The following is an 8,134-nucleotide window of genomic DNA, read 5'->3' as shown; positions in this document are numbered from 1 at the left end:
AAAATTCTATGAGGATGACATATCCCATCATGTTATTCATTTCACATTCCCTTTTGCTCAGTGTCCAGTGCAAGCACAGCTTGTGGTATAAACTATTGTTTTCGCATTCTAATAATTTCTCAGTAGATCATGTTCTTTTTCTGAGACACATAACTGACCACATACTGCGACCTAATGTGCAGCACCAACAAAAGCAGCTACAAAGTAGCCAATGTACATTAACAGGAAGATTTTTCTTAAGACAACTGTTGAGTCTGTTGATGCTGGCTTTAAATTCTTCAGGAGCTACTCTTCCAGTTAATGAAGAAAGCAATTCTGAGTCAAATGTGTTGCTCTGTCTGAATCTGAGACGAAGACAAAGAGAGTGATGTTCCACAGCCATTGATGAAAACTGGTGCTGAAGGATGAGGAATTACTTGTGGCAATGGTAGGAAAATTATGCCTCAGAAGAGAGTACATGAAGACATGGTAATTTAGTGAAATTAGAAAAGAATAATATTAGAAACAAAACATATGACTGCTTCATGAATTTGTGTGTCATCCTTGCACAGGGGCCATGCTAATCTCTGTATCGTTCCAATTTTAGTATCTGTGCTGCCGAAGCGAGCACTTTAATTTAGACATTTGTTTTAGTTTTATTGTTGTAGAAGTAAAGAGTGCAGATATTTAGTTTTGGGTGTGCCCAAATTTATATAATGTTAAAATAAAGCTAAAGTCACAAAGTAACCAAAAGCTGAAGCAACCCGTGTCCATCATAGGATGAATGATAAACAAAATGTGGTCTATGCACACAATGGAATATTATTCAGCCTTTAAAAGGAAATTCCGACACATGTGACGACATGGATGAAACTTTAAGACACGCTCAATGAAATAAGCAGGTCATAGTAAGACAAACACTGCATGATTCCACTTCCATGAGGTGCCAAGAATAGTCAAATTCCTAGAGACAGCAAACAGAATGGTGGTGTCCGGGGCTGGGGGCCGGGCCATGGGGAGTCAGAGTTTAATGGGCAAGGAAGTTCAGTTTTGCAAGATGAGAAAGACGGACGGTGGTGATGGCGGCACAACAACGTGCATGTATGCAATGCCACTGAACTGAACACCTAAAAATTGTCAAGATGGCAAATTCCATGTTATAAGTATTTCACCATGTCAAAATAAATAAATAAAATTAAGCTAAAGTCAACACTGGAAATGGGTGAGATTTTTTTTCATTAAAAGATGACCACACATGAGATTCTTTGGTTTATGTCAGGGTAAGATAGCCTGGGCCCTAGGGCTCATCGTTCTGGGTAGGATTTGTGGGACTAGAAATAGATTGCTCTCCCACCAGCATCATTATCTCAGCCAGACTGTGGACAAAAAGCAAGTCTCCATCACTAAGCCAGGAAAGCTGACGAGACAGTGAGGCATCTACGAGTGACTTACAAACCCGCCCGTGCGTGGCCATCACCTGCACAACTGTCAGATGAAGACTCCGGGTCCCTGCCCCATGCCCGCTGAATCAGGATCACCAAGGGTAAGGCCTGGAATCTGTGTTTTTTCACAAACTTCCCAAGTCCTTCTGAATGCACAACTTACTGAGGTATCAAAACTGGGTGGCTTAGAGACTTGGAAGGGCCCAGGTTTGCAATCACCAAGTCTGTGTGATTTCGAGCAGATCATCCAACATCTCTGGGTCTCAGTTTCCCATCTCTGACCCTGGCACAGAAATGCTTATGTTATGTAGGACTTATTCTAAAGACTAGCTATAACATACATCAGGTATCAGGCATGGGGCCTGTCACATAGATGTTCAAAATGTAGCTGTGCTTAGGATTCAAGAGCCGGGAGAGGCTGGCGCCATTGGCACTAGCAGAGAAGTGACAACTGAGACCAAGCCGAGCAGTGTGGCCTTTCCTCTGGAGCAGCTCCTGAGCTCTGTCCAAATGTACATGTTTCCTGAAGGGGGAGCACTTTAACCAAGGATGTGGACATCGCTTGTCATTTTAGCTCAGAAAAATAGGACAGAAGTTATCAAAGGGAAATCCCTTCTAACCAGGAATCAGAATGGTGCTGTGGGAAACTCCAGCCCTCTTTCCCCACACCATCCCCATCCTCATCCCCAGAACTGCAGCTTCTCCCAGAAAGAGAAACATGGCTCACCTGGGATTCAAATCCTGCTGTGTGTTTTGAGAAAACTGCTTACCCTCTCTGAGCCTGAGAGGGAGGAAGGTGACAACCATTCATTCATTCAGGAGATTTTTATTGAGCTTAAGCCCTCAAATGGGGCAGGTAGACCGCAGTGAACATGATAGATACAGCCCTCATCCTCACTGGCTAGCAATCCAGTGGGAGAATCAGGCTTTAGTCAAACCATCTGCAAATATCTAATTGCAAAAATAAAATATTTACCTTAGAAAGTTGTGGTCAGGAAGTGGTTCTTCCAATGACTTTTTAGCAGCAAAGGCTTCATTCAAGTAGTCTTACACAGAAAGTGGGCATGGAAAATAGCTTGAAAGGAAACTGCTCAGAGGTCTCCAGTAATATCTCCAGGACCCTTCAAGGGCTTCAAGGTGCCCAGCTGGAAACCAGTACTTGGAGGAAGAGGTGAGGAAATGTCCTCAAATGGGCAAGCAGAGTCCTGGCCCATTGTGAGCACTCAAGACACAGAAGTTCCATTCCCAATGTTGTTTCTCTCTCTCTCTCTCTCTCTGTCTCAGAGAAAGAGGTCCATTTTAAATAGTGGGCAGTAGGGACAAGGGTCACACTCAACCTGGACCTCTATGTCTCTCAACTGGCAGAGCTCCAGCTGCCCAGAGCCCCAGTTCATCCTGGCTGAGGGTGCCTCAGTGGTTGTAAATCTGGGGGTCACTGGGAGGTAGGGACACTTTGACTCTGGGCACACTCATTTTGGAAGCCAGCTCGCTGCAGCAGCCAATTATCTGATGGAACGCTTCCTTCATCAGTGCTAATATCCATGTAGCGAAACAATGAAAGGGTTTCCTATCAGTTCCAAATAGGACGTGAAAAACTCTCAGCGCTAAGAGTAGAGGATGCTGGAATAGGGCAATGGGAAACGCCTGAGTCACCAGAGGGCCTCTTTGATTCCAACGGCCCAATCGTTGAAAAGGAAAAAGAGAGAGAGAGAGAGAGAGAGAGAGAGAGAGAGAGAGAGAGAGAGAGAAGTAGTTCATTAATGTCAAAGGGAGGGGACAGGAAGGACTGGCCCTTCATGTGAAGCCTCCCCAGAGGACCGAGAGGGGGAGAAGCCTGGCTGTCAGGACAACACCTGGAGAAAGAAACAGAGCCCACTGCTTCATCCGACCCCACCTAGCTTTAGTACCTCCAAGAGCCACGCTCCATGGGCAGTCCTGGTTTCCACAAATAAAAGCTTCTTTTGAGGAAGAATTTTCAGAATTTGTCTCAGAGCACCTGTTCACCCAGGAGCTGGACAGGTACAGGGCTGACCCAGGACAAGGAAGCAGCTCACCAACCACTTTATCCTGGGGCTCCAGGCAGGTCCCTTGCCCTTACCAGCAGCTCAGATTTTCTGCAGGAAAAATGGGAGAGTCACACATACAGAGAGTTCCTCAGGCCTGATTCTTGCCCAAAGCCTTTCAGAATGCACCTCCCTAGCTGCCTTCTGATTGGACATGAGCCCTCTCTTATTTCCTTCTCTAAGAATGAACTAGTCCATCATTTCTAAAAAGACAAAATGTGAACACTCCCCAGGCAAGGCAGAACAGCTATTAACGCCATGGCCAATGCATGCACTCATGCCGATAATTGTCTGTTGTAGTCAAACCACATGGCCCTGGTTATCAGCCTCAGGAGTTAAAAAGGAGGCTCAGGTCCCTCCAGCCTGTGGGACTCTCACAGCCTTTGACTTCACTCAAGGAACCAGCCTCCACTGGAGTGCATTGGCCCAAGAAAACAATTCAAGCCAGCCTTACTTACATAATGGGTATCTTTGGGGTCAGAAATTATTTCAATTAATGACTTTCCTAATTGTCCTTACTTGCTCGTGATATCAGACGGTACCCATGTTTAAGCTCCCCCCGTAAGACTATTTTAACCTGTCTGCGTGCATATCACTTGGGTGCCTCACAGAATGCACACGTGGTGCTCTGTTCACTGTTAAACAATAGCTTTTAGGAAAAGCTTTTTGGTGATGTGCTGTGAAATGTAAAGGTCCTATACATAGTAGGGGCTTTATGAGTGTGCATCAAATGAAACTGAACCGAAGGAAGCTTATTCAATACATGTCATGTAGGGTCTGCTTCCCCAGGAAATGTGTGTCTCAGGGGAAGAGTAAAGGCTCCTTGGGCTCAACTCCAGAACAAGCTGGAGGCTTCTGAGAGAAAGGGGTCCAGCTCAGCTCCAAGCTTAGAACAATGCTAAGGGCTCAACACACCGCAGGTGTGTGTATGCTGGGAAATTCTTCCTGAAGTCTCTGAGGTCAGGGGTCGGGGCCCAGAGGGCTGGCTGCATTTATTGTCCATTGTCCTGAGCCAGGACAGGAAGCACTTTCTGTTCCCAATTGCTCAGTGGATTAATTTACAGGGGGCAGCTCAGAGTTGGTGCCCAGCACCTGTTTTCCCCTCTAAATAGCCAACTTCCGGGCACAGGGGGATTTAGGGAAGGTACCCCTCTTTCATAGACACAGCCTCCTACAGAGCCCTCTGGCTGCCCCTCTGCCATGTTCCCCTATGGGCTGCAACGAAGGCTCTGGGAATCCAAGGGCCTGCCTGACTCAGTGTTGTCCCGTCCTCTGAGCCACCCATGGGGGTTGGGAGAGCCCACTGGTCCCACACTGGTCCCATAACAAAGAATGACAACCAAACCTCAGTAATAGCATTTTCCTTTTCAATGAGGATCCACTCTGTGCCCAGTTCAGAGTTAGGGGATATACACACGCTCCTCTTGTTTTCATTTGAGTTCCATTTTACAAATGAAGAAACAGGTTCAGAGAGGCTACATAGGTCACAGATAGCAGTGGTGGGTCTGTTCTAGGTCCAGCGCTCCCTGCAATGACAGTGGTGGGGGCTGAGGAGAGATGGGGGCACCTGTGCCACCTCCAGGGGACAGGCGCCACTCAACTCCAGCCTGCTGTTACCTTGAAGTAAGGTGGGCCCTGTGTGGCCAGATTTCCACGTGGAATCTCCACATTTTTCCATGTTAGTAACTTTAACAATAAATTCCTAAACACTGGGTAGGTCAGAGAAAGCCTGTCTGCAGGCCCTGCTTTCCACTTCTGCTCTGTGCCACTGTCCAATAATAACAGTGAGCACTTCTGTATGCAGGTGCTGCTGCACTGTGTTCCCCTTTGGACAGACAAAGGAAACTGAGGAGAAAAAGCCACACTGGCTGGCCCAGTACCCAGCCAGGCCCAGTCAGCTCACTGCTTTCCTGCCTCCCTCCGTCATATTTTTATCACGGCCCATCCAGAAGGCAGGGGAAGAGTTGGGGAGCCGGGTGGAGGATGAAGCTACTGACCTTATCTCTAAAGGTCATTTTCTTTTCCTATGATGGCCTTGAGACCATAACCCAGATCCCACACACATACTAGTTAATACGACCAGGATTTCACTTGGTGTGTGGTGCCATCACATAACCCCAACATAAGCTTGGCTCCATGACTCTGGTGGCCCAAGATGGTGCCACATTCCCTTTTTCTGCCCAAGTCCCCTGCCCATCTGCCCCCTCTCCCAGCAGCCTGTCATTTAGAGGGCTGTAGCCACTCTACTAGCCCTTTTTCCTCCTATTCAAAGCAGGGTGCCTGCCATCCCCCTGAGTGACAGGGCTGCCCTTTGTGGAGGGGGAGATTAGAGGCAGAATGGGGGCGGCACAGACCTTCCCCGGATGACAGGGACATCAGCCCGCACACAGCACAGTCCAGAGCGAGGAAAACCTTGACAGTCCTGGAGGGGATCCAAGAGGGAGCAGAAGGAGGGGACACAATCTGCACATACAAAGGCCAGGCCTGTCTTCACACCTGCAGGATGAATGAGCAGGGGCTGAGGGAGAAGTGGGGGCTGGGGGGGCATGAATAATTCACTCTGAAAGAAACATGTCACCAAGGAGATAGCTCAGCCAGACACTTCAAATAAAGGCAAGCAGCCACATTGACAGGGGACATTCTTTGCCACCAATGTGCTGCTGGGACCTAAGTGCTGAGACGTCATTAAAGAAAGGCATCTTGAACCCTTCACAGTTATTTATTTATTTATTTTTTTAAAGTTGAGAGTGAGAGAGAAAGAAAAAAAAAATACCACCACAGAAGCAGGTATGCGTCTGTAAGCCCTGAGAAGGGCCAGATAATGAGTTCTGGCACCTCAATTTCACTTTTTTGGGGAGGCACAATGTTTCCTGGACACCCTGGGGAGTGCCTGGAGAACCAGGCCTGCTCATTCTCCCTGCCTCTGTACCTTTGGCCACCCACTACCCAGGTAGGCACCCTCTCTGCCACCGACCCAACCTTTCAGAATCAGCTCCAATGACTTCTCCTTGGTGTGAGGACCACAGCCAACCACCCCGTGTTCTCACTCCCTCCTCCCAAACTTCCTCATTTGGTACTCAAGTGTGACCTTATATTTTGACACATTGACCCAGCCAACCCCTCAGAACAAGGATCCTGTCTGGTTCTGTTCCATGTGCCCCACAGAACACAGTGTCCTGTACACAGTGGCCACCCACTAAATGTCAATCGATGAGAACAATCACAATTACTTCTTTTTTCTTGGGAAAATAAGGCAATGAGGCTAAAAATAATGTTAGTTTACCCCCTCAATGTCCATTCCTGGAGGAATAACTAAATAAATTATGATAGAGCCCACCATGGGACTACTCTGGAGCCACTTGAAAGGATGAAGCTAACCTATGTGTGTTCATGTGGATAGAGGTCATGGAATTCAACAGGAAAAGTTTCAGCGAGGTAAACAGAGCCCAGGACGATGCTGGGGGACTTCGCCCTCAAACTGTTAGCTGGGGCTACCTCTGGAAAGTCGGGATAGGAGCAAGACGGATCCCTGAAGGACTTTCATTTTTTATTATATATACTTGGGTATTATTTTAATTTTTACCTTGAGTATGTATTACTTTTATAATTTAAAAATATATTCTTAATCCCTGTGGTTTAAAGAGAGCTAAACCCTTTCCCAAACTGGTGCTCCAAAGCATGTCTTCGCTCAAGGAATAAAAAAGAAAGGTCAGAAGATGGCTGCCACAGCTCCAGGGCTCAAGTGAGGAAGGCAGGGGAAGAGTCAGCACTGGCCTTGGTGGCCATTGCGCTTTCCAAGGACGGTAAAAGCTTTGCCTGAAATCCTCCAAGCAGAGAGCTGCTTACGTCTCATTGGCCAGAGCAAGTCACACGGTCACCCTAGCCACAAGGGAGGCTGGGAAGATGAGCACAAGACCATGCAAGGCTTAGACCAAGAACACATTTCATTTCAGGGAAGCCCTCCTCTAGCCCAAATGGCCTCTGTCCACTTACTTTTCCTCTTGCCTCAACTCTACTGCAATTTTTCCTCTTCACTTGGAATAAAGGGTCTATTTCTAAAGGCAAAGCCTCACTCTAACCCCTGTCCTTGTTTATAGAAACTCTCTCCAGCTACACCCTGCCAACAGGTTTCTGTTGGCATTATTCAGCAATATTTATTTGTTTGTTTGTTTGTTTACTTATTTTAATTTCCCACAAACACTTCAAAATTCTACATTTCAGTCTTGCTGCCACCAGGGGGGCACCTGCCTGAGAATACAACCAACAGCGTAGAAACCAGAAGCCAAGAAGAGCTGGGGAAACTTGCAGTCCTGTTGTTACAGAATCACCTCCTAAAATTCAGGTCCATGTGCTGATGCACTAGTGAGACACTGATGCTTGGATAGAGAAATATTTTTTTGATTTGGCCAAAGTGAGAGGACATGAGAGCAAGATCTCTCAAATCTGTTTTTCCAAAAAGCAAAAGAAGGGAGTTCTAATATAGCTAGGGAGTAAGGGGCGGGGGTGGGGGTTAGTTTCAGGGAACCAAGGGGGAAGTCTGTGTGTCTTCAGTCACAGATAACATTTTGTACAACCAGACTTCTGGGCGGCAGCAGCTAGTTGCAACTTTCTTAAAGCCATTTATTTCTTCTGCAAAACAAACTTATGAAT

At 46.9% G+C, this 8,134-nt stretch overlaps 1 non-coding gene across 1 annotated transcript; it reads right to left on the bottom strand.

Moving 5' to 3' along the window:
• Positions 1 to 506: 506 nt before the first annotated feature.
• On the bottom strand, positions 507 to 610 carry LOC117012003 (U6 spliceosomal RNA). Its single transcript, XR_004421085.1, has one exon. It is a non-coding gene; the product is annotated as a U6 spliceosomal RNA (small nuclear RNA).
• Between the last annotated feature and the right edge of the window lie 7,524 nt (positions 611 to 8,134).

The sequence above is a fragment of the Rhinolophus ferrumequinum genome, chromosome 19 (assembly GCF_004115265.2).
Source record: "Rhinolophus ferrumequinum isolate MPI-CBG mRhiFer1 chromosome 19, mRhiFer1_v1.p, whole genome shotgun sequence".
Classification (NCBI taxonomy): Eukaryota; Metazoa; Chordata; class Mammalia; order Chiroptera; family Rhinolophidae; genus Rhinolophus; species Rhinolophus ferrumequinum.
The sequence above is the reverse complement of the archived record's forward strand: the minus strand, read 5'-3'. Positions and strand labels throughout refer to the sequence as shown.